Raw genomic sequence first — 26,456 nt, forward strand, 5'->3', positions numbered from 1 at the left:
CAGCTAAAGACCACTGTCTGGGACACAGCTGCAGACTTCTGAGCCATTATGTCCCAGGGAGAAACTGACAACCACCTACCTGGGGTGAGAATGCTGCAGTTTTTAGATCTAATTTTCCCTGAATTTCAAAACCTCTCACCCGCTTTGATCTGTGTTATTAAAAGGCTAGCTTGAAAGGAACTGTAAGATGGTCTGCAAGGGTACCATACCTACCGTCCTCTCAGATCGCCAGCCTTCTGAATAAAGTACCCATAAAGATTCAATCCCTGTCCCTGCTTATTGGGTCTGGTAGGTGACAGGCAGTATGAACACCAGGTTTTCCGGTTTCAATCTTTTGTGAATGTACACAGTGATTCAAGGGACGAAGATTGTTTTTTCAACCAATGATGCTAGAGAAATTTGACAACCACAAGCTAAAAAAATGAACATTCACTTAACATCACACCTTCAAAATTAATTCAAAATGGATCACAGACCTAAAAAATGTAAGTATAAAGTTATAAAACTTTTAGGGGGAAAAATATCTTTGGGACCTAGGGCTAGGAAAAGAGTTCTTAGACTTTACACTGAAAACAAGATTCATATAAGGAAAACTTGACCTAATTGAAATGAAAAGCTTTTTTATCTGTGAAAGATCTTTTTAAGAGGGTAAAAAGACAAGCTACAGAGTGGGAGAAAATATTAGCAAACCATATATCTGATAAAGGACTTGTAACAGGAATATATCTTTATTCCAGTTAGTGTTGAATAGAACTTTCAACACTCGACCTTAAAAAGCACTCAATCCAGTTTAAAAAATGGTCAAAAGACAAGAATAGAGACATGATGTGATTTCACAGAAGAGGGTATAGAGATGGCAAATAAGCACAGGAAAAGATGTTCAACACCATTTGCCATTAGGGAAACACAAACTAAAGCCACAATAAACTATCTCTACATATGCCAATTTATCCTCTCTGGAAAACAGTTTGACAATTTCCTACAAAATCAAACATACAACTGTTACCAACTGAGACCTGGTTCTTGCTGATGCTATAAGGAATTACACAACAGCAAATCTGTTAGTGTGCAAGCAGGGTTTATCAGTGATACATTCTCATGGAACAGAACAGGCCTTGTTGAGGTGGAGGATGGGGAGGCATAGGTTCAGGACAAAGCTGGGTAAGGGTGGTGAAAGCAAGGTGGTCAAAGGCTGGGAAGGAAAGCAGTCACCAGTTCCTGTTCTGAGGACTTACATAGTTGGCAGATGGGGGTGAAGAAGTTACATATTGATTGACGGGTAAAGGTGGTGCCAGATTTGGGGGGTGGTGAATATCCTTTATGGGCTTCTTCCTTTGGGCACTGTTGGGGGAGGGTGTGAATACCCAGAGGTGTTAATGGGCTATTTCCCTTGTGTTTAGGCTCCTGTATTAAGTTCTTTGTTAGATTGCAATGGTGAGGGCCCAGCCTTTATTTCCACCACAACTACCACACAACCCAACAATTGAACTCTGGGCATGTCCCAGACAAATGAAGACATGTTCACACAGAAACATGCACATGGTTCTCACAGCAGATTTACCTGACCTCAAATTGGAGTAAAAGACATTTTAAACTAAAGTAAAATATTTTTAATTAGCCATATTCATCAGTGCTTGCAAAAATACCCCCCCCTACACACATAACAAATTAAAATTAGTAGCTAAAAATGCCTTTTATGAAATTCCTGCTTTGTAGATGACCTAAATTAGAGAAAGATCAGAAAAAGGTTTTGTATCATAAGAAAGGAAGATTTTTATTTTGTTACAGAACACAATGGGCCAAGAGGGCCTGAGGGCAATATGCTATTACTGAAAGGAAACCCCAGGCTCATTATGTCCTCCACCTTATAGGAAAGACATCTCTCAATGCCAGAGATTTGTGAAAAGGAAAGGAAATGTTTATTTAATGCTGTACAGACTTAAAGTAGTGACCTAATGTCTTCATCAAAATCCCAAAGTCCCTTAAAACACCCACAAACACACAGTCCTTCTTTCCCCCCTTTGCCCAGTCCGGGGTACCCTATCTCAGGAAAATAAATAGAAGTCCATGGCTCAGGCAGCCCCTGGTTCTTCCCAGTAATCTGTCTTGGCTGGTAGGAGTAGCATCCAGCACATGCGAGAACCAATATCGGAGACTTTCAGGGTATCAAAGATGTTACTTTATTGGCCAAGTTTAACCTGCGCAGGGGCGAACTCTCAAAGTGTCCAGTGACACAGTGCCTGCAAGGAGCTGCAAACGAGAGACGCCCCGAGCGCTTACAACTACGTTCTTATATAGGGGCAGGCAAGCAAGCGTTATATAGAAGCAGACGTGGCAGTTAGCAATTCGCTTACAAAGACTGCGTGCGGGAATTTCAAACCAAGCATTCTTGCATAAGGCGGGAAGGCAGGATGTTTGTTCATTAACCTAGTCATCTCCTGGCTCTAGCTAGCTAGTTTTCTATTTTCTCATTAAAAACTACAAAGCATTGCTTATCTAGCCTACCTAGGGGAGAGCGTCTGCTAGACACGGGATGTTTGCTTAACTGCCCTGTGTCTCCCTTATCATTTCCTTTTAGCTACAATGTGGTTCTTGTCTATTAAGGTTAAATTTAGTTCTTAATTTCCTTGTTCCCAACATTAGGTATCCCTCGGTTCCCAGCACCATCAGCTGTGTCACCAAGATCTCTGCTAAAGCCAAGTGGTAGTTCCCCCTTCTAAAGCTAGAGGGTGGTCCCCACTCTGGCAAAGCCACATGATTCTCCCTCCTCAATGGCTGCTGAGGTCCTCCCTCTGCCAGAAGCGTGTGGCTCTCTCCTTTCTATTGCCACAGCTGCATGCTTCTCTCTCTGCAATGGCTGTGAGGAGGGGGGTTGCCACTCCGCCAAAGCTGAGTGGCAATTCTCTGCTAAAGCCGCATGGTGATTCTCTCTCACAGGGCCGAGGGAGTCTCCACTCTGCTAAAGACCGAGTAGTTCTCTCTTCAATGGCTGCTGTGTCTCAGTTTAAATCCCCGAGCCAATCTTCCTCTCTGCAGCCCCATTTCCAACTCCTCCCACAATTGGCTACACTTGCCAGCACTCTCATATTATTCCAACTTTATTGGGCTGCCATAGTAAGTCTGGGCAGGCGTGGCCCCATGTCATGGAGCCAATCATCTCCAAGCTCTCACACAGGCCCTGTAACTTGGGGAACCTGCCCCACCAAGTTGTGTCTTGCGAGGGGGCGGGGATTTACTTCCATTCCCCTGGCTCAGAGCCTGGCCACAGCTATTTAACATATCTATGCAACCTGTTAAAGGTTATAGATATGTTAAATGACCACATCAGAGGTTAGCTGCAAAGCTGTTGCTATGCAAAACAGCTCTCAATGGCCCTGCTCCATTTGTCCCTCCCTCCGACTCACACCTTTGGAGTGGGGTGAGGACATCCTAACATTTCCTGGACACCCTGAGTTCTGGGCCCCATTCCAAATCCCTATTTGGGTTCCCCCTCTTGGCTGCACCCTGTAACAGTTTAACTTATTAATATTCAGAGAAGATTTCCTAACACTTAAAATGATGTTTGAGAGATAGAAGTATAGAGAAATTCCTCTGGTTAAAATGCAGAGGCTCTGTCGACCTTGGCCAAAAGGAACACACTTCTTCCCCAACGACATGCTTTTATCATTAGATAGATCATCAGAAATTACCATGTGGCTTTATTTCTTGCCTTTCTTGTTAGAAAAATTCATAAACTTCAAATTTTACTTATGTTCATGTTGTTAAACTATCATATTTGCATAATGTCCAAATATTGTTTGAAATATTACATGCATTTATCTTAGTTAATTTCAAGCTCAGAGACACATGGGTACTAAGATGAACTGAAACCCTCTGTGCCTCCAAAGCCCTCCCAGCTGAAACCTGGGCTTCTCTGCCTGACATACAGACATGTTCATTATGGTTACTGTTCATGATGCCAACAATGGTGGGAGATGAGCTCCAACTGACCAGCATGCACATTATTTGGAGGGATTTCTCTCTTAATTTATTGCTGAATCAAAGACTTGAACAATCTACTATATGCCAGGCACTGTTCTAAGCATTTTATATGTGTTAATTTATTTCTTATAATCATCCTATAAAGTAATATTGTTACCCTATTTTACAGGTAAGGAAAGTGAGGCACAGGGTGGCAAATAACCTGCTCATGATCATACATATAGGTGGCAGAGGCAGGATTCAGACCAAGCAGTTCAGATCTAGACTCAGCTATACCACCTCCCCCTTAATGAAAGAGTGGATCAGTAGATGGGTGGACGGAAGGATGGATAGATACACAAAGGATTAAATGAACAAGTTTGTCTAATGTGGCCATATGTTACAAATAAGATCTCTGTTGGCATGGGAGCTATGGTTCCCAGGGCCTGTCTGGTCTCTGTATGTCACTATCTGGCCTTGTTACCAACCCAAAACTTGCTTTTTTGTGAATGCCAGGTTTGTTGAAGGACTTCAGTGTTGGGAGGCAGGAAACCTGAGTTCTTATTTTGGCTGCATCACCATCTTGTTGCATGTTCTCAGGTAAGTTGATGATCTATTTCCCCATCTGTAAATGAAAGCTCAACTAAAATAATTTCTTTTAAAAATTATTTATTTATTTAATTTTTATTGAATGTATTGGGGTGACATTCTTAATAAAATTAGGTTTCAGGTGTGCATTTCTACAATACATTATCTGTATGGTCTATTGTTTGTTCACCACCCATAGTCAAGTCTCCTTCCATCTCCATTTATTCCCCCTTTACCCTCTTCTACCTTCCCCCACCTCATATTTCCCTCTGGTAATTATCAGTCTGTTGTCTGTGCTTATGAGTTTTGTTCTTTTCTTTTTTCCCTCTTCTTTTTTGTCCCCCTCTTTAATCTTTTCTACCTCTTTCCTCCCCCTTCCCTCTGACAGTCACCATACCATTGTGTGTCCATGAGTCTTTCTTTTTGTTCTTTGTTTAATCCCATCACACTTCTCACTTAGCACCCAACCACCTCCCCTTGACAGCTGTTAGTCTGTTCTCTGTATCTATGAGTCTGTCTCCACTCTGTTAGTTTATTTTGCCTATTAGATTCCACACATAAGTAAAATCATATGATACTTGTCTTTCTCTAGGCTGGCTTATTTCACTTAGCATAATACTCTTCAGGTACAACCATGCTGCCACAAAGGTAAGATTTCCTTCTTTTATATGGCTGAGTAGTTTTCCATCACATAAATGTGCCACAGCTTCTTTATCTACTCATGTACTGATAAGCACTTGGGCTGCTTCCAAATCATGGCTATTGTAAATAACACTGCAATGAACATAGATGTGCAAATCATGGCTATTGTAAATAACGCTGCAATGAACATAGGGGTGCATATAGTCTTTTGCATTGGGTTTCAGATTTTTTTAGATATATTACCAGTAGTGGAATCACTGGGTCCTAAAGCAGTTCTATTTGTAATTAAAAAATGATTTTATTTATTTATTTTTAAAGAGAGGGGAAGGGAAGGAGAAAGAGGAGAGAAACATCAATGTGTGGTTGCCTCTCACATGCCCCCTACTGAAAACCTGGCCTGAAATGCAGGCATGTGCACTGACTGGGAATTCAACCAGCAACCCTTTGGTTGGCAGGCCCATGCGATTTAAATTTTGGGTGATATGTCCATACTGTTCTTCACAGTGGTTGCACTAGTCTGCATTCCCACCAACAGTGAATGAAGGTTCCCTTTTCTCCACATCCTCACAAACACTTTTCATTTGTGGATTTATTGATGATAGCCATTCTGACAAGTGTGAGGTGATATATCATTGTGGTTTTAATGTGCATTTCTCTGATGGTTAGTGATGTTAAGCACGTTTTCATATGTCTGTTTGCCATGTCTATGTCCTTTTTGGAGAATTGTCTATCCATATCCTTTGCCCACTTATTAATGGTTTGTTTAGGCATTTTTGGTGTTGAGTTTTATTAGTTCTTCATTAATTTTGGATATTAAGCCCCTGTCAGATGTATTGGTAAATGTGTTCTGCCATTCAGTGGTTGTCTTTTTATTTCATTTCATTGATGGTTTCTGTTGTTGTGCAAAGACTTTTTAATTTGATGTAGTCCCATTTTTAATTTTTTTCTTTTTTTCCCCATGCCTGAAGAGATATATCAGAAAAAATATTGGTAAAAGAAATGTCCGAGATTTTAAACCCATGTTTCCTGCTAGGATTTTTATGGTTTTGAGTATGCCATTTAGGTCTTTAAACCATTTTGAATTTATTCTTGTGTGTGGAGGAAGTAGGTGGTCTAGTTTCATTTTTCTGTCATATCTGTCCAATTTTTCCAACCCCACTTATTGAATAGATTATCTTTACCTGATTGTATATGCTTTTCTCCTTTGTCAAATATTAACTGATCATAAAGGTGTAGGTTTATTTCTGAGATCTCTATTCTGTTTTATTGCTCTATATGTCTGTTTTATATAAGTACCATACTGTCTTGATTATTATGGTGTTGTAGTACATTTGGTATCAGGCTCCAACTTTGTTCTTCTTTCTCAAGATTGCTGTGGCTATGCGGGGGCCTTTTGTGGTTCCATATAAATTTTGGAAATATTTGCTCTAGTTCTGTGAAATATGCCATTGGTATCTGGATAGGAATTGCATTGAATCTATAGATTGCTTTGGGTAGTATGGACATTTTAATGATGTAAATTCTTCCCATCCATGAACATGGTATGTGCATCCACTTATTTGTATTTTCTTCAACTTCTTTCTTCAGTTGCTTATAATTGTCCTAGTACTGGTTTTTTACATCCTTGGTTAAATGTATTCCTAGGTATTTTAAAAATAATTACACATGGGATTGTTTTCTTTGTCTTCCTTTCTCATAGCCTATACTGGTGTATAAAAATGCAACTGATTTCTGTATATTTAATTTGTATCCTTCTACTTTCCTGAATTCAGTGATTAGTTCTGGTAGTTTTTTTTTTTGGTGGATCATGTCATCTGAAAATAATGACAGTTTTACTTCTTCCTTTACCAATGTGGATGCCTTTTATTTCTTCTTCTTGTCTGATTGCTGTGCCTAGGACTTCAAATACTCTGTTGAATAAGAGTGGTGAAAATGGACATCCATGTCTTGTTCCCTATCTTAAAGAAAATACTTTTAATTTTTGTCTATTGAGTATGATGTTGGCTGTGGGTTTGTCATAAGTAGTCTTTATTATGTAGAAGTATGTTCCCTCTATTTCCACTTTGCTCAGAGTTGTGCACATCAATGTTGCTGGGTTTTATCATTTTTTTCTGCATTTATTGATATAATCATGTGGTTATCCTTTATTTTGTTTATGTGTTGAATCACATTTATTGGTTTCTGGATATTGTACCAACCTTGCATCCTGGAATAAATCCCCCTTGGTCATGGTGTATGACCTTTTTTAATATATTGCTAGATCAAGTTTGCTAATATTTTTGTTGAGTATTTTAGCATCTATATTCATAAGAGATATTGACCTATAATTTTCTTTATTTTTTTTCAGTGTCTTTATCTGGTTTTGGAATTAGGATAATACTGGCCTCATAAAATGAGCTTGGAAGTTGCTCTTCCTATTGAATTATTTGGAATAGTTTGAGAAGGAGAGGTGTTAGTTCTTTTCTAAATGTTTATTAAAATTCACCTGTGAAGCCATTCAGTCCAGGATTTTTATTTGTTGAGAGTTTTTAAATTATTGCTTCAATTTCACTAGTTGTAATCTGTCTACTCAGATCTCTGATTCTTCCTGATTTAGTTTTGGAAGATTGTATGCTTCTAGAAATTTATCCATTTCATTCAGATTGTCCAATTTGTTGGCACTACTCTTTCATTTCTGATTTTATGTATTTGGGTCCTCTCTCTCTTTTCTTTTCTTAAAGATTTATTTTATTTCTTAGATAGAGGGGAAAAGAAGGAAAAATAATTGAAGGGAAACATTGATGTGTGAGACAAACATCTATTGGTTGCCTCTCACATACCCCTAACTGGGGACCTGGACCACAACTTAGGCATGTGCCCTGGCTTTGAGTCGAACCAGCAACCTTTTGGTTCACAGGCTGGCATTCAGCTTACTGAACTGTGTGAGTCATAGCCTTTTTCTTTTTTCCTTGATGAGTCTGATTACAGATTTGTCAATCTTGTTTATCTTTTCAAAGAACCAGCCAGCCTTTGGATTCACTTTGTATTATTTTTATTTTTTTCAGCTCTATCTTTATTATTTCCTTTCTTCTACTCACTTTGGGCTTGTTTGTTGTTCCTTTTCTAGTTCCTTTATGTATAAAGTTAAATTTCTTATTTGAGATTTTTTTGTTGTTTCTTGATATAGTCTTGTAATGCTATGAATTTTCCTCTTAGGACTGCTTTCACTGTGTCCCATAGATTTTGGGTTTTTGGGTTCTCATTTTCACTTGTTTCAAGGTATCTTTTGATTTCTTCCTTGACTTCATTGTTAATCCATTTATTGTTTAGTAACCTGTTACTTAGCCTCCATGTCTTTGGGTGTTTTCAATTACTTTTCTTGTGATTCATTTCTAGCTTCATACCATTAAAATCAGAGAATATGGTTGATGTAATTAAATCTGTTTAAATTTATTGAAACTTGTTTTGTGTTTTAACATGTGGTCTACCCAAGAAAATGTTTCATGTGTGCCTGAAAAAAATATGTATTGTGCTGCCTTGGGATGAAATGCCTAAAGATATCAATTAAATCTTCTAATTTAGTGTGTTATTTAAGGCCACCATTTCTTTGTTTATTTTCTGTCTGAAAAATCTATCTATGATGTCAGTAGGGTGTTAAAATCCCCTACTATGACTGTATAACTTCTTAATTTCTGTTAATTTCTTTTTATATCCATCAAGATTTTCTTTGTATATTTTGATGCTACTATATTGGGTACATAAATGTTTATAAGGATTATGTTCTCTTGTTGTATTGTTCCCTTTTTCATTATGTAGTGTCCTTCTTAGTCACTTACTATATAACCTTTGTTTTAAAGTCTGTTTTGAGAGATATAAGTATTGTTACCCCAGCTTTTTTCTTTCCTTTTGCACAAAATATTTTTTTATTCTTTTTATTTTATTTAATTTTTAAATTTTTATTTATTTATTTTTCAGAGAAAGGGGAAGGGATGTAGTAGACCATCCTGCGTGGCATGGGCCCAGCCCCCAGTGGCAAACATTTACTGCAGAATAACTTCCTAAAATCCATGTTAACCCTTCCAAGGCTGAGTGTAACTGGCTCAACCACTTTTGCCTTTTCATTGGCAAATATCCCTCTTCTGTGATGTGATTTGCAGCATTGGCTCCTTTGTTTTCTGTAAAAGGTAACCACCTAAAGTGAACCTGTGCATAGTAAATGAGGACCATCATGTAATGGGCAAAGAAACCCAATAAAGGCCTGTCATGGCTGAGGCCATGGCTTTTGCTCCCCTTGAGAGAAAAGCCATGCTGTCCCTTTTCCTCCACCAGACTTGATAGTCTATGTGAATGTCTCATTTCATCCATAATGACATGGACACTGCAGGCCGGTGTCTGCATCAAAGGGAGGGAGAAGGAGAGAGAGAAAAACATCCACATGAGAGAAACATTGATCAGTTGTCTCTCGTACATGCCTCAGCTGGGGACTGAACCCACAACCCAGGCATGTGTCCTGACTGGGAATCAAACCAGTAACCTTTTGCTTTGTGGAGCAATGCCCAACCAACTGAGTCACATCAGTCAGGGCCATCCTTTACTTTTTAGTCTGTGTGTATCTTTTTGTTCTGAGATGGATCTCTTGTAGACAGCATATATGTGGGTCCTGTTTCCTTGTCTATTCACTACCCTGTGTCTTTTGATTAGAACATTTAAGCCATTTACATTTAAAGTAATTATTGATAGGCACATACTTATTGTTGTTTATTCTTTTAACTACGTTCCTGTGCTTTTTTTCCTTCTTTTTCTCATTCTTAATGCAGGCCCTTTAACATTTTTTATAATACTGGTTTTGTGATAAGAATCTCCTTTAGCTTTTTCTTGTCCAGGAAGCTCTTTGTTTCTCCCTCAGTTTTAAGTGATAGCCTTGCTGGGTAAAGCAGTTCTGGTTGTAGGTTCTTGCTTTTTATCACTCTGAATATTTCATGACAATCCATTCTGGCCTGAAAGGTTTCTGTTGAGAAATCAGCAGACAGTCTGACATGAGTTCCCTTGTAGATAACTGTCTTTCTCTTGTAGCTTATAAGATTCTCTTATTGCCTTTAACTCTTGCATTTTAATTATAATGTGTGTTGGTGTGGGCCTCTTTGGGTTTATCTTGTTTGGGACTTTTTGTGCTTCTTGAACTTGTGAGTCTTTTACTGACACCAGGTTAGGAAAGTTTTTGGTCATTATTTCATCAAATAGGTTCTTGATACCTTACTCTCTCTTCTTCTGTTATTCCAATGGTGTGGATGTTGATACACTTCATGTTGTCCCCAAGGTCCTTGAACTATCTTCATTCTTTTTAATTTCTTCTTTTTGCTGCTCTAATTTTTCTACCTTGTTTTCCAAATCACTGGTTTGATCTTCTGCCTCATCCAACCTACTGTTTATTCATTCCAGTGTATTATTGATGTCAGTTACTGTATTCTTCATTTATGACTGATTCTTTTTCATGGTTTCTATGTTCTTTTTCATACTATTGTAGTTCTTACTAAGTTTTTTGAGCATCCTTATAACCATTACTTTGAACTCCATATTTGATAAATTGCTTCCCTTCACTTTATTTAGCTGTTTTTCTGGAGAGTCCTCCTGTTCTTTTATCTAGGACCTGTTTATTTGTCTTCCTACTTTGCCTTCCTTTTTGTGTTTGTTCCTATGTATTAGGTAGGTCTGTTATGACTCCCAGTCTTTGTTGGGTGGCTTTACATAGTAGATGTCCTGTGGGATGTAGTGGCACATTCTCTTTGATCATTTTAGCTAGAATGTCCCTTATGTGGATGATGTGGGTCCTTTTGTTGTGACTGAGTCTTGATTGCCATTTACCTATTTGTGCATGGGACCAACCCTCAAGCTGGCTGAATGTGAGGCTCAACCCCAAGTATAACGTGCAAGCTGCTGTGTAGGCTACTGACCACATAAAGTAGAATTCACCTCAACAGGGTTTTGTGCCTCCCAAGATCCCCCTTTGGACATGCTCCTTGTGAAGCTTATTGGATCCTTCTCTGATGTTTTCTGAAGCTGGCCTCATGGTGTGTTAGTTCTGGGCCTCTTGGAAGGGAGCCTGGAGCAGACCAATGTCAGACACTGTCATACTGTCTGTGCCTAGCCCTTGACAATCTTTTTGGAGCTACAAGTGGTCCACAGTTTATGGCTGCCTCTGCTGGGTTTGGGTGCTTGTGGGAAGACCATGCTATGCACCAAGGCTTGCTTTTTCCAGCTCCAGACACTGGAGCATGTCAAAGAAAGTTCCAAGTCACCCTAAGATCTACCTCCACCTGCTGACTGCCTGTTAGGTTCAGTCACTAAAAGAACCTCTGTAGTAGGGTAGATAGGGCTAGTGGATCTCCCATGAGGAGGAGTGCTGGTCAAGCTTCAGGGAATGTGGTGGGTGTGCTTCCCATCCCAGAGCCAGAGGACTCTGCCCTGAATTTTTTCCTGACTTTGGCAGGGTGGAGCCAGTAGGGGTCAGGCAGGTAGGGCATCTAAGGCCCAGATGTTGGTTCTGCCAGAACCCAGGAAGATGGGTCTATCAGATCTCCTATGAGGGGGAAGCACCAGTCAGGATCACAGGAAAGTAGGGGGAATGACCCCACCCCAAAGCCAGACAACTTAGTCACTGACAGCCCCTGAGTCTGCCCAGATCTCTACACCCAAGCCAAGGCAGCTGACTCCTCATCAGGGCTTAAGCTTTGCAAGGTGGGGTGAGAGGGGTCCAGAGGGTGGGAAAATTGCTTTCCCCCAGGCTGCTGCTGCTTGGAGGGGCATTTGCCACCCAAGAAAGATGGCACCTACAGTATGGAAGAGGGCCTCAGCACAGGGATCCTAGCAGCTGTGTCCTCAGCTCCCTTCCTAGAACCACAAATCCCAGACTCTCCTCTTACAAATCTAGTCTTATCCACCAGAGCCCAGGGTGAGTGACTACAAACAAAATTTTGTACATTGGCCCTTTAAGAGGGTGTCTGTATCTGTAGGGAACTCAATCTCTCCTTGAGGGGCAGAATCTCTCCTGACTTTCATAACCAGATATTATGTGGGCACTTCCTCCTGGCTCTGGTGCTCTGGGACCCACAGTTCTAGGGGGAAACCCCCACTGCTGAAATATCCCTCCCCAGCATCAGCTGCCACTGTGGGAGTGGGGCCAGCTCTTTTCACGACTTTGTCCTTTCTACTAGTCTCAATGTGACTTCTTTTGTAAATCCTTGATTATAAGACTCCACTTCAGTTAGACTTCAGTTGGTTATTCAGGGTGATTGTTGCTTAATTTAGCTGTAAATCCAGTTTAGTCCTAGGAGGGGGTAAATATAGCTTCCACCTACTTGCTGCCATGTTGAAAAACCTGTAGAATAATTTCTAATATTCCAGGATTATATGTTTTGATTTGTCCAGTGGAAGTCCAGAAGTACAGGAAGTGGGTGTGAATCAACTCTCATAGATAAGGAGGGCAAGGAGTCTGAACCCCTTGCAGAGGCTGAGTGTTGTCTAAGTTCATATCCCAAGAGAACACAATGGTATTGTGTTGCTGTAGCACAGGGAGAGGTAGGAGAAGAGGCCAGAACAGATGAACTGATATAGATCCTCAGAGCCTGGAGGGCATCAACCACATTCCTTGGTGTTGGAACTGTATAGGCAATGGAGACACCTGAAAGTTCTTTTATCATTATGGTAAAAATTACATAAAATTTACCCTTTTGGCTATTTTCACTTGTAATGTTCAGTGGCATTGAGCACATTCACATTGTTATGCAACCCACACCACCATCCATCTCTGGAACTTATTCATCTTCCCAAACTGAAACTGTGTCTCTATTAAGCACTAACCCCCCCATTCTCTTCCCCCCGGCCCCTGGCAACCTCCATTCTACTTTCTAACTCTATGAATTTGACTACCCCAGGTGCCTCATATAAGTGGCATCATACAGTATTTGTCTTTTGTGACTGGCTTACTTAGTATAACGTCCTCAAGGCTCATCCATGTTGTAGCAATATCAGAATTTCCTTCCTTCCTGAATAATATTCCACTGTATGTATATACCACATTTTGTTTGTACACTCTTTTGTCAATGGACACTTGGGTTGTTTTTACATTTTAGCTATCAAGAATAACACTGATATGGACATGGGCATACAAAGTATCTGTCTGAATGGAATGGTTTTGAGTAGACTCCTGGTTAGACCAGCTTTTTCCTTTAGAAAGATCCTCTAGTAGTGCAGAAAATGATGATGACGATGATGGTGATGATGATGACAAGTAACACTTAATGGGTACTTAATAAGTGCCAGTACTGTCCCAAGAACTTGACCTATATTGATTCTTGTAATCCTCATCCCACATTCATACTTACTCTTCTGAGGTAGATGCTCTTATGGCCTCCATTTTATGTATGAACAAATGGAGAGCAGTTAAAGAACCTGCCCAAAGTTGAACACACAGCTGAAGATAGAGTGTAATTGAACCCAGAAAATATGCCTGCAGTGCCTACCCAATCATACTGCACTCCTTTACCTCTGACTATAGAGTGGGCGAGACAAACTATGCAATGGAGACCATTCGCAGGGCAGCTGGAGAATCCAGGCAGGGGCTGACAAGAGCTGTGAGGTGAACTCAGGAAGCAGTGAAGGATGAACATGAGGGGAGAAATTGGAGGGGTTGGGCAAATAAGCTCCACAGAGTGAGTGACCATAGAGGTGAAGACTGAGAAGAACTGTGAAGTGATGGACAGCTTTTGAACTTGATATTGAAGAGTGGTGCCATTCACTAGGACAACATGGGTAAACCAGAAGGTTAAAGGGAAAATAATGCTTTTATTTGGCACCTGCTGAACCTGAGTTGCCCGTAGGACATTCATATAGAAGTGTCCAATAGGCAGTCCAGTTCCATTCAGTTTGAGGCACAGATTGGGAAGTCATTAGGTTGTCCATGGATCAGGTGTATGAAATGAAAGGAAGTGGAAACTGAAACCAAGGGACTGGGGAGCCACAAAGCCTTTGACATGACAGTATGGAGAGAAGGGATGAGCCTCATTGTGTTGCCCCATGTGCCATTTAACACTGTGTTCCTATTTGGGGCAACAGCAATGATTGGGGGTGGGTTAACAAAGAAGAGTCAGCAGACATTTGGAGAGGAGTACCAGAAGATTAGGAGGACATGGAAGGAGAAGCAAGGCAGGAGAAAGTTTCTGGAAGGATGGTGTCAAATGCCTCATAGATTAAAAAAGCCAGGGGACATGGGGCACCTGAAAGATGTCCACTGACTTTTGCATGTTGCAAAGAGCCATTCCATAGAAGCAGGAGTCAGATTGCCTCGCACTGAGGCATGACAGAGAGGTGCAGAGTGTACGTGGGACAGGGTATGGAGAAGCACACTGGGAGGAGAGGGAACAGGCAGCATCCCGTGGGGCCCAGGGACTTTGGTGGGTGACTGGAGAATGCAGAATACATTCACCACCAAGGACAAGGAACTGGTGCCAAGGGCAACCTGGTCAGCCATCAGGACCAGGCCTGGGAGGTCAGGGAATGTGGCAATGAGATGCAGGGAAGAAGCATGAGCCTTCAGTGGAGGGAAACCCTGAGACAGAAGAGCTGAGAAGCATGGCCTTGCATCCACTGGGCAGAGACGGTGGAGAAGTTGGAGCTTTTTGAGGTGAAAATGCTCTGTGCTAATGTAGACACAGTGAAGCTGGTACACTCATACCTTGGAAATGGCAAATTGCTTTTGGAAGTCACTTGACAATAGATATAAAGTCACAGTTCACGCATATCGATTTAGTGAAGCTGGTTCTGGGGATTTACCTTCAGGATAAATGAATGAAAAAGCACGCATACATACCATGTGCTTGTGGTACATTATTTACAATACTATTTTTAAATGCACATGTGGCTAATGGTATGGAAACGAGTTAAGTAAATTATGGAACATATGTTCAATGGATGGGATATTATAAGGTCATTAAAATTATAATTATGAACCTTATAGCTACACAGAAAACTGATTATGATAGTACATAATCAATTTTAAAATTGTACACACACTCTAATTATAATGTTGTGAAACATGCTTTTCCATAAAAATATACTACAATAGAATTCCTAAAAATGATACTAGCTATTGGTTGGGAAGAATGGTAAGATTATGAGTAACTTTTTTCTTTCTCCATTTGTAAAACTCCTTTCAATTCCTAACACTGCCATTCTGATTAGAACAACAAGCGCATAGGCTTATATGTTACTAATTATTGCCCTACTGTAAAAAAGAACATGATGAATTTTTCCCTTGGTACTGAAGTCCATTAAGATAGATTGTATGTAATACAGTGATTCCATTGGAAGCCCCTCCCATCTGATGTGGAGATTGAGTGTTGACAATAACAGGCGCCTCCTCCTGGCCAATGTCTTCCACACAGTCCCTGCAGCTTTCCTTCCCTGGGCACAGCCCGGGTGGAGCCCAGCAGCACACCCTCTTTTGACTCCACAGCCTTCTCATCCAAGTCTCAGCTTGGAACACGGTCCTGAATGTACAGTTTGTGAGTCTGTCTCTTAATATTTGTCTTGTTCTATTTTGAGTTGAATTCTCTTTTTTCAGATAATAACATTTAGAGAGATTATTAATGGCTGTCAAACAAAATACTCTCACGGCTGAAATCTTTTCTGAAAAATAAAAAAAAAGGTTTTTTTTTTTTTGAGCCATATGCCAACCAGAGAAGGAGCAGGTTCTGGGGTGTGCAGCCAAAGGCCCAGCAGCAGGACTAATGGAGAAGACATGTCTTCACTTCTGGAGCTGATGGATTCTTTTAAGGAAACAGTTTGGGGACAAAAGAAGTAAGCCATTTTGAAAGAAATTACATGGGCTTAGACACAGGGGTGGGAGAAGGTGAAGGGGTGCTAGTTTGGGGATAGGTGCAGGGTCTGTGAGGAAGAAGCATCTGTTCCTTTGGAGTGGTTGTGACCAACAGTCCAGAAAGGTCATTTGTAACCAAGATGTGGAGGCACCCGGTGGTTGGTGGCACCTGGGTATTCTCTTTAGTTAATTGCACAAATAACCTCCATAACGCTGATTCAAAGTTCTAGCATACACTCAGAGATGTGAGCGGTCTTGCTGGTTTTGCCTTTCAGTTGTTAACAGATTAACCCCTCTTGTCTCTTCCTTTCACCCTCTGGCCTGCCATAATTTTATTTAGAGCATTTTGGAATTTTTTCCTTGTTAGGGTTCATAACATTGATATAAGTGTCCATTCTGAAATGGCAACAAGAAGTCACATGTTATCCATTCTATACTGGGGGCAGGGCAGCTTGAGATGTAAGCAGTGGATACTGTACTTTTGTTTGCAAGAATTTCCCTTCATTACAAGAAGCTGTTGCTAAGTAAGGGTGTTATTACGACTTTGGTTTCTAGTCTTCTCAAACAATTTACCTTTGATTAAAAAGAACCAATTTAACGTGGAAGATAATTGACGATAAGTTGAAATGTACATTAAAAAATAGATTGGAATTCAGAGATTTGCTCCAATAGATGGATTTAAAGGTATAGTCAACACACCATATATTTTCAAGATGCATTATAATGTACATGAATCACCTAGATTGAATTCAGGAAAGGGGCAGGAATCCCACCCCCTTCTGCCTTTCTTAGTATTTAGTTGCTTATTCGGTTGTAAACTGCTCCATCTTGTGGTTAAACAGAAAACTAATAACGAGAAATCTGGATGCTCTTATTTTCACAGCAAAAGCACTGTATTCTCTCCTCTGTTATAAAAAGTTATGAATGAGTTTTAGGCAATTCAAAGCCACAAATAAAAGAAGAAAGTAAAAAATTATCAATTATTTCATTGTCTAGAGAGATTTATGTACACATAAATTTTAAAAGTCAAACATAGACACATCTTAAGTGCATTTTTGAAAATATATATTTTATTGATTAAGCCATTACAGTTGTCCCATTACCCCCCTCATTCCCCTCCACCCTGCACACCCTCTCCCACCCACATTCCCCCCTTTAGTTCATGTCCATGTGTTATAACTTCTTTAGCTTCTACATTTCCCATACTACTCTTGCCCCTCCCCCTGTCTATTTTCTACCTACCATCTATGCTACTTATTCTCTGTACCTTCCCCCCTCTCTCCTCCTCCCACTCCCCTGTTGCTAACCCTCCATGTGATCTCCATTTCTGTGGTTCTGTTCCTGTTCTAGCTGTGTTTCTGTTCCTGTTCCTGTTTCTAGTTTACTTAATTTGTTTTTGTTTTAGGTGTGGTTGTTCATAATTGTGAGTTTGCTGTCATTATCTTCTTTTTCTTAGATAAGTCCCTTTAACATTTCATAAAATAAGAGCTTGGTGATGATGAACTCCTTTAACTTGACTTTATCTGAGAAGCACTTTATCTGCTCTTCCATTCTGAATGAAAACTTTGCTGGATAGAGCAATCTGGGATGTAGGTCCTTGCCTTTCATGACTTGGAATACTTCTTTCTAGCCCCTTCTTGCCTGCAAGATCTCTTTTCAGAAATCAGCTGACAGTCTGATGGGAACTCCTTTGTAGGTTACTGTCCCCTTATCTCTTGCTGCTTCTAGGATTCTCTCCTTCATTTTTACCTTGGCTAATGTAATTATGATGTGCCTTGGTATGTTCCTCCTTGGGTTGAACTTCTTTGGGACTCTCTGAGCTTCCTAGACTTCCTGGAAGTCTATTTTCTTTGCCAGAATGGGGAAGTTCTCCTTTATTATTTGTTCACATAACTTTTCCACTTGTTGCTCTTCCTCTTCTCCTTCTGGTACCCATATAATTCGGATGTTGGATCATTTAAAGATGTCCGGGATGTTCCTAAGCCTCTTCTCATTTTTTGAATTCTTGTTTTTTTCATTCTTTTCTGATTGTATATTTTTTTCTTCCTTCTGGTCCACTCCATTGATGTGAGACCCAGCTTTCATCCCATCACTGTTGGTTCCCTGTTTATTTTTCTTCATTTCACTTATTGTAGCCTTCATTTTTTCATCTAATTTACAACTAAAATCAACCAATTCTGTGAGCTTCCTAATCACCAGTGCTTTGAACTGTGCATCTGATAGGTTGGCTATCTCTCGGTTGCTTAAAAGTACTGGATCTAGGGCTTTCAATTCTGTTTGAGCCATCTTTTTTTTTCCCCCTCTTTTGGTCTGGTCTCGCCTGTTCTGTATGAGGGGCAGAGACTTAGGTGTTCACCAGGGCTGGGCAACCCAGTTGCTAGGTTGTGATGTTGTATGTGGAGGCGGGGTCCGAGAGGGAACAATGACACTTGCTCTGCTCTCTGTCAGACCTCAGTCCCTTCTGCAGCTTTCCCCTGAGCAAACTGGGCCCCTCTGGTGCCAATTCCTGTGTGGGTGGGCTTGTGCACCCCATGGGACTTTCCAAGGACCTCTCCTGTGAGGCAGGGAGTCTCTCCCGGCGCTTCAACCCCCACAGGTGTTTTCAATCAGTGTCCCGAGGCTCTATTTCCCAGCACTGTGATCCTGAGTTGCAAGCAGTGCCTTGCTTCACAGTCACCACCTCGCTGGGTCTGCCAGTTGCCACCCCTCGGCTGGGGTGTGCCAGCTGCTGCTCCCACACTCATTATCCACCTGCTGCGGTCTTGCATGCCCTGGATGCTTTACAAGCCCCCAGATGCTTTACGCGCCCAGTCCCAACACTGTCTGATCTCCGTGCAGCGATCCTCTCATGGCTGCCAGACTCTGCCCCTCCCACCAGTCTGGATGAATGGGTCAATTTCAGCTTCTTGATTGTCTGACTTCCATTCAGATCGATTTTCTGTCAGTTCTGGTTGTTATTCTGTTTCTAAATTGTTGTTGTCCCTATCTTGGTTGTGTGAGGAGGCACAGTGCATCCACCTATGCCTGCATCTTGGCCAGAAGTCCAGAAACTTTTTCTTAACCTAGAAATGGCTTTAAGGTATTTCAGTAGGTCCCTGGAATACCTCAAGGATTTGTTCTTTCTCCTTATTAAGAAGAAATTTTGAACTAATTAGATCTATTTAATATGCTTGAAGTACATGGGAATCTTTGTCAAATAAAAAATGATAAGTATATTTTATTTGTATACACATATTTTTATTAAGGTAGATGTTCTAGAGATTATATAAAAATCTCCAAGATTCTGCAAAGTTCTGATATAATTTCCCTTGTAATTTTAATTGTTATCTTAAACTGTGGATACAAAAGAAGCAAATTCCTTTGCAATGTCAATTGCATTATGATCAAGTCTATAACCATGTCATTTTAGGCCTTGTCATTTATAAACAGCCATTGTTTACTCTAATACATATGCAACAATATATTATGTCTGTAGGGGACCAGTTTGTTTCATTCTGGCAAATGTGACTCAGCTCTGCATGGAAAACCTACAGAAGCGAAGTGGTGGGCAGGAGCCAGACCTTCAAACCAAGTTTTCCCAAAGGAATCAGGCCTAGAAAATGCATACTGACTGTTATGGCTTGCTCTTGCTAAAACTCCATCACCCTGGTCTAAAACAGCAAACATGTGTTGTCTATCTTCAAGGTAATTTCTAAAGCCTGTGTGAATTCTCCCAAGGACAGAACTAATCAGCTCATCGCCATTCCCCTCTGCATGTTATTTTCATTTCCTTGATTGTACCTAAAATATAGACAACAAGATTCTATGTAATAGATAATAAATCTTTCTCTGATGTAAGACCCGAGAAAACCAATAAAAGCCTGTCTATGCAAGGGTCAAGGCTCTCTCCTCTTGAAACAGTAGCCAAGGCATTCACAGGCACTCTCCCCTTGAGAGAGTAGTCATGCCGTCCCCTTTTTCTCCACAGGATTGCTGTCTCCTGTGCATTTATTTTCTCTTTCAGTCACAACAGGCAGACTCTGCTGGCTGGAGTCCACCACAATGTCTTTGGAGGGGTTCATGAAGAGGACTCTGACTTGTTTTGGATTGCATATTTCTGCGAATGGATTTTTCAGATCATACTAAGTGAAGTGAAATCTTTACTTTGAACTAAGTAAAGATTGCTGGAGCTCTATAAAATAAGTGGATTTTCGAGGTGCTTGCAGATAATTAGGGTAACAGGAATTGATTATGGGACATAGTAAATTGAAGATAATTGTGGTTTTTATAACTCTTTGTTGAAAACTACTGCTAATTTTTAATATTTTGTTTTCTAGACATAAGAAAACCTTTTTTGACACATGGACAAAACCAAGGGCGGGGGGGAAGCAAGGGATGGAGGTGGGTTTGGAGGGGGTTAGGGGGAGGGGTGGGGAGAAAATATGGACAATTGTAATTGAACAATAAAATAATTTAAATTAAAAAACAGAAAACTTTTTTTCTCTTAAAACTATACTTTCATAAACAATTTTGAAGCATTTGTATTTTTCTCCCTACTGGATCCCTCTGGAATTTAGAAAGTCTTAATGAAGTGTTATTCTTTCCATGGCAATATGTTTGAATGAATCCAGTAAGAATTTGATTTCTTTATAACATGTCACATAAAGCCAATTTCTGATTGTGGTTTTATTAACCAAGTCTTTGTCTGGAATGTCATGATTGAAAGAGTCATGCCTGGACTCTGGAAGTCACCAGAAAACCTAAAGGAATCGAGATTGACTTTTGAAACCAATGAGAGCCCTTGGGGAAATGGCTGGGTACCTTGCTTGGTCGTGTGGTTCATGGCACTCTTTCCAGGTAAGGAGCAAAGGTTGCTTTCCTGAAAGATGTCAAGGAAGGAACCTCAAGACATTTTCAGGACCTCAAGAACTTCAGGGGCTAAAGCTCTACCTAGGAATTCTTTGTAATGTTCCAGTGAAGTAGATATAAGAGAGCCTATATGATCTGTTGCTAGTCCTGTTATGTTTATGCAAATAATCAGGCCAAACTAAAACTGGACTTAATACAGTAAATAAATTGGTCTTATTTGGCTCTAATAAAAATGAGGGTGATTTTAGGAGAAAATATTTTTTTAATAAAAGCTATTATACACAATTATGGAAATTAGACATTTACTTTAAGTGAATAGACATTCATTTAACATGGTGAATGTCTGTAACATTTTATTTAACTATTAACTTGACTGGATCCTGAATTTTTCTAGTTTTCTTTCAAACTAGAATTTTATTTTTCTTTCATCCTTTGATTTGGAATTATGAGAAGTACTGGTGCAGTATCTGCCATACAGAATTTGCTTGAGCACCTGATGATATCACCAGAGACATTTAAAGTGCAAAGAGGATCTATCAGATTGTCACTGCTTAATATCATTTCAGCAAAAGACCTGCATTTGGAAGTCTTCTCATCTGACATTCTTGCAGACTCAGAAGCTAGTTTATGATCTGCTGTGTTCATTAACCTTTACGTCCTTTCTGTTTTCACATTTGGTTGCTTGTTTACATAGCATAGGCCTCATTTTAGAAGCCCATCTGCATTTTCACCTCCTGAAATGAGACTCAGAGGTTTGGCTGAATGGACTTGTTGCCTGGACTAGATAGTTGAATTGTATATAACAATTCCATATCAAGATGGTGATCCTTCAGGGATTCCACCTAACCCTGCTCTGGAAGAATCAGCCAGCAACCTCTCTGTTCCAGCCTCAGATCCCACTCCTTCGTCTCCCTTAGATCAGGCAGGAAGAGACTTCCATATCCCACACAGGCAGGGTCCTAGTTTCTCTCTCAAATTCTTAGGAGTTGTCTGGTCAGGTGAGATAAGTCATGTCCTCCTTGGCCTTCACCTTATTCTGCTCCTCTGGAGGAGTAGCCTGTACTGTATTTGTGGCATATGGATGCAATGTGCCAATGCTCTCATCACCCAGGGACTCCCTGACCAGGAGGCCTAATGTGAAGATTGTAAGGTGGAGGAGCAATGTCAGTGTGGAATGTCAGGTAACTCAGGACATGGTCCTTCTGTGACCTCAGGGAACAGATGGCTGACTGGCCAGCAGCCATAAGGAATGAGGGGAACAGTCTGTATCTGGATGTCCCAGCCCTCTCAAGGCCCCTGTGCCCCAAGGCTCCTGTTTTTATCACAGAAGTGTAGAATTTTCACATGCCACTGCTGTTCCCTTTACTGTGGCTATCCCCTCTCCAGTTCTGTAAGTAGCACCAAGGCCAGAGGCTAGGTGCAGTCTCCTGCCCTATCCACTGCCACTGGGGCACTCCCCTGTAACCTGAGTAATAAACAGCATATCCACATCTGCTGGTCCTCCAGGTGTTTTTTTTTTTTTTTTTTTTTTTTTTTTTTTTTTTTGGAATATCATGAACACAATGTAGCCCCTCGGTTTGGAGCTCCTGCATTACAAATATCAAGTTAGCATTGTTTTCCGGCTGATGCTTTTCTCAGAATGAAAGGGCCTGATAAAACAGGAGGGCAGGTGAAATTATGTGCCTCTATGAAATGAATGTGCCTCTCTAAACACTACCTGTGGGTCAGGATTCACTTTTTCCCCCAAGCAGTTTTGACTTTGTGGGTCAACACTAGTAAGACCTATTTACCAAGGACTTATCCCTTTTAGAAATTCTGCTGGGTGTATCACATACATTTTCTAAGTGATCCACAGAACTCTGCAAAGTAGGGATATTGTCTTCATTTTCCAGACCAGAAAGCAGAGGCTCAGTGAAGGCAGTCATGCCTGCCTGATCACCTATTATGTGCCAGGCCTCCCAAACTCAGAGCCCTGTGAGATGTGAGCCAGGAGGCTCTCCTGGCCAAGTTTTGGCTCCAAGCCCAAACTCACAGGTGAAGTTGCTGCATTTGCCCAGGTCGTGCCCTCAGCTCTGAGTCATTATCACACTCAGTCACTTTCCAGCTGGACTTAATTGCCTTCTAATGGTTTTCCGTGTTTGTTATATTTCTCTATTTAGACTCTAAGTTTTATGGTCAAAAACTGCATTTTGTAACCCCTATACTAGACCCATGGAGTTATCAGTATGTACAGACTGATAAAAGAGTCCCGACTGCATCAGGCAGATGGGCAGGCATACCACCACCTTCTAAATTACCTAAACAAATGCTTATTCCTGTGCTGTGTGTCAGTCCCTTGGGCAGAAAGATGAGCAGGACATTCTTCCTGCCTCTGTTGAGCTTATAGCCTGATAGGAAAAAAATACGCTGATAACGCTGCTTCACAATGAGCATCGCAGCAGATGCACAGAGCTCATGCTGTGGATGCACAGAGGTGGAGGCAGGAGGTGGTGTGCAGAGGGACCAGGCCTCATAGTGGGTCTGAGGTTCATGGACAGAGGGACAGTGAAGGTGGGTGGCAGCCCAGCTGGAGAGGAGGTGCCAAGCTGTAATAGTGGCTGGCGTGTTTAAGGTCAGCCATCTGGTTTCAATGGAAGCTTCTGGAATCCAATGTGATCCCAGCTGTCAAGAGCCAGTTCAAGACAGACTAAGGAGTGAGGTCCTGCCATGCTTTGGAAGATCCCTGAGAAATGGAGTAAGTTGTGAGGTGGGGTTGATGTGGAGTGTTTTCTGTAGGGCAGGGGGCGGAGGCAGTAGGCCTGCATGAAAGGAAAGAAAGCAGAGGGCACTGAGAGCTGGGAGCACCTCATCCTTGAAACCCAAGGTGCTGCTGCCTTCCTCAAGGATGGCTGTTCAACTCCCAGTTGCAGGTTAGGTGCTCACCCAAGAAAATTCCTTTTTCATTTTAAAAATAATGCAAGTTTTGGGCTTTTGCAACCTGCAAGCAAGAGAGTTCTCTTACGATTTAATATAACCACTGACTGACATGAAATACTCAGCTTCCTTTACTTTATGTATTAAATACCACTATGAAAAAAATATTTTCCCTCCACCATTTTCTCCCCTCACTTCCAAGAAGCAATATTCTGAAATTATGAGAAATTCAACTTAATAGTGGGGACACTGCAAGGAAACAGTTTGCTCCACAAAAGTAATGATGGTGTCCTCGGTGGAGAGGGTATATGGTGCTCTTATTTAGGAAGTTTGGAAGAAGGAACCTTTCCTTCTGGACAAGGAGACCTCACACTGTGAAGCTGGGCCCCTGGGGAGATTCTGATCTTGCTTAGAAGTACAATTAGGCCTTAGAAAAGTGAAAAAGGAATGAATTTGGAGTTCTCATGAACAGTAATCATAGAAAAACCAAAAGTGGCCCTAACTTTTGTCAAAGTTTAAGTAGCAGTGAATTATGAAAAGTAATATATAAGCTTACCACTTTAACAAAAGGGTCTCCTCCCTTCCTTAAAAAATTTCCTAGAAGGAACTTGTCTGGTCTATCACCTTGATAAATGCTTCATGACTAAAAATCAAGTAACAAAAGGCACTAACATAGCAATGTTACATTATGATCTTTGTATTTTATTGAAGTAACAGTGCCTGTCTGAAAGGTGAGGACTTGTTTAAAATGCTGGTTTTATTACAGTATTATTCAGGTGTGGTGTGGCCGACAGATCAGGACGCAATTGCCACTGAAGAGATGTTCTGTACAGTGGAGGCACACACCTCGCGTGTGGGGCCACATGAGGAAGCACCAGAGCTGGTCAGGAGGAAGAGGGAGCACATGGAAAACTCAGGTGCGAGCCTTTAATGTGGGTTCTGAGTAGACACGGGACACATAGGCGGAGCAAGCAGGCTTAGAAGGCTTGTGCACATCATTTCAGTGGGCTCTGGGGCAGTCCTGAGTTGTCTGGAACCAGCCTTGAGGTGATTAGAGCAGATGGATGGTGGCCCAGAGTATGAAAGCCTAATAAAGGAAGTAGTCTGGGGTGCCATCTCTAGGAAGTGACTAACCCTGGGAGGGGCACTCCCTCACGAGTCAGCAAGGCCCCAGATGTCAAAGCATCAGAAACACATGGTTAATACAGGCCTGCACTCCATAAATCATGACCTTTGCCTTCTAACAAAATACTTAATGCTACCTATGGCTCCTTTGTTTTTGACATAACATTAATTTTATTATTTAGTTTTAAAAGCTAATGGTCTGTGTTGAAGAAAAAGTAATGGCGATATGTGAATTCTTTTAACAATTTTATCACATTTTGCACCTCAGTAGTAATTTATATTTTCTCTGAAATGCTAGAAAAAATTCTTTGGTAAGATTTTGCTCACAATGTTGGAGTAGTTTTTATAGCTTGGTGGTCAAAGATTTCTTTCAATTTTAGGGATGAGTTTATTGTGTTTTAACCAAAGGCTTAGACTAAGAAAAAGTTCTGTAGCTCACAAGTTCTTCAGCAAAGAAGGTGACGATAATTGTTGTGAGATGATTTAATAATGATAATTTTTATTTTTACAGTTCCTTGTCTGTTAATTTCATGGAATGTGTTATAGCCTTTCTGTTAATAGCACTTGACTTCAATTTTTGTAAAATACAACATACTGATCCTTCCCTATATTTCTAAGTTCTGCACTGGCTGCTACCTACTATGGTTCCGATAGGTTTGTGAGAGGCTGACTGAATTCAATGTCCATGGAGTCTAGCCTACATATTTTACTAGGTATGGAAATACTTGGTCTACAACATTAAATTACATGAACATTTTATGTCATGTTTTGTTTTTCTGTAGTCAAGTCAATGAACTTAGTGCTAAAAGAGGAGGAAAAACATGAGACAACTGTCATTCATTTTCAAGACCACCTTTTACACCATCACTTCTATTCCTTCCCTTTCTCACTCTTGGATCACTGGGTACTTTTGTTTACCCAAATGACAGAAGTCAAGGAAAGATTTTTGATGGGAATCAAAACCAGCACTTACAGAGCACTTCCTATGGGCTACATTGCTCACATGGACTTTACTGAGTCTCATCATCCTCGGAGAGGCACGGCCATTCTCCTCACTTCACATGCCCAGTCAAGGTGTAAGGAGGTCAGCTTGCTCAAGGTCACACACAAACTCCAGAGACTGTGTTCTGAAACCTACACATGATCTTCAGGATGGCCTTTTATTTACTTTTATCATGCAATAGAGTAAAAATCTTATGTACCACATTTGGAAGGTATAATAGACACTCATGATCCACCTGTGAACTTAAGACAGCCCTTAACCACCTGTTCCCACCTGGTGCAGACCCTCTCACCAGAGCATCCTACCAACACCTGCTCTGCTTCACCTGCTAGATTCAGTGTTGCACACAAAGGCCAGGCTTATTTCCCTTACATAAAAGCAAAAACACCCTCCTTGTGCCAGGGTTCTTAATATTAGGATGGACCCTTCTGGGCATCTGTGAGAGCACTGAATCAATAAAGCCCAGAAAGAAAAGAACACATATGTAAGACTTTGGGCCCTGGTTGGTGTAGCTCAGTGGATTGA

General features: G+C 40.9%; 1 long non-coding RNA gene across 1 annotated transcript; it reads left to right on the forward strand.

Annotated features, from left to right (window-relative positions):
- The first annotated feature begins 257 nt into the window (after positions 1–257).
- LOC118501165 lies at positions 258–25,688 on the forward strand. Its single transcript, XR_004903770.1, has 3 exons — positions 258–268; positions 11,905–11,909; positions 25,594–25,688. It is a non-coding gene; the product is annotated as an uncharacterized LOC118501165 (long non-coding RNA).
- Positions 25,689–26,456: the final 768 nt, after the last annotated feature.

Source organism: Phyllostomus discolor, chromosome 6 (assembly GCF_004126475.2).
Source record: "Phyllostomus discolor isolate MPI-MPIP mPhyDis1 chromosome 6, mPhyDis1.pri.v3, whole genome shotgun sequence".
Classification (NCBI taxonomy): Eukaryota; Metazoa; Chordata; class Mammalia; order Chiroptera; family Phyllostomidae; genus Phyllostomus; species Phyllostomus discolor.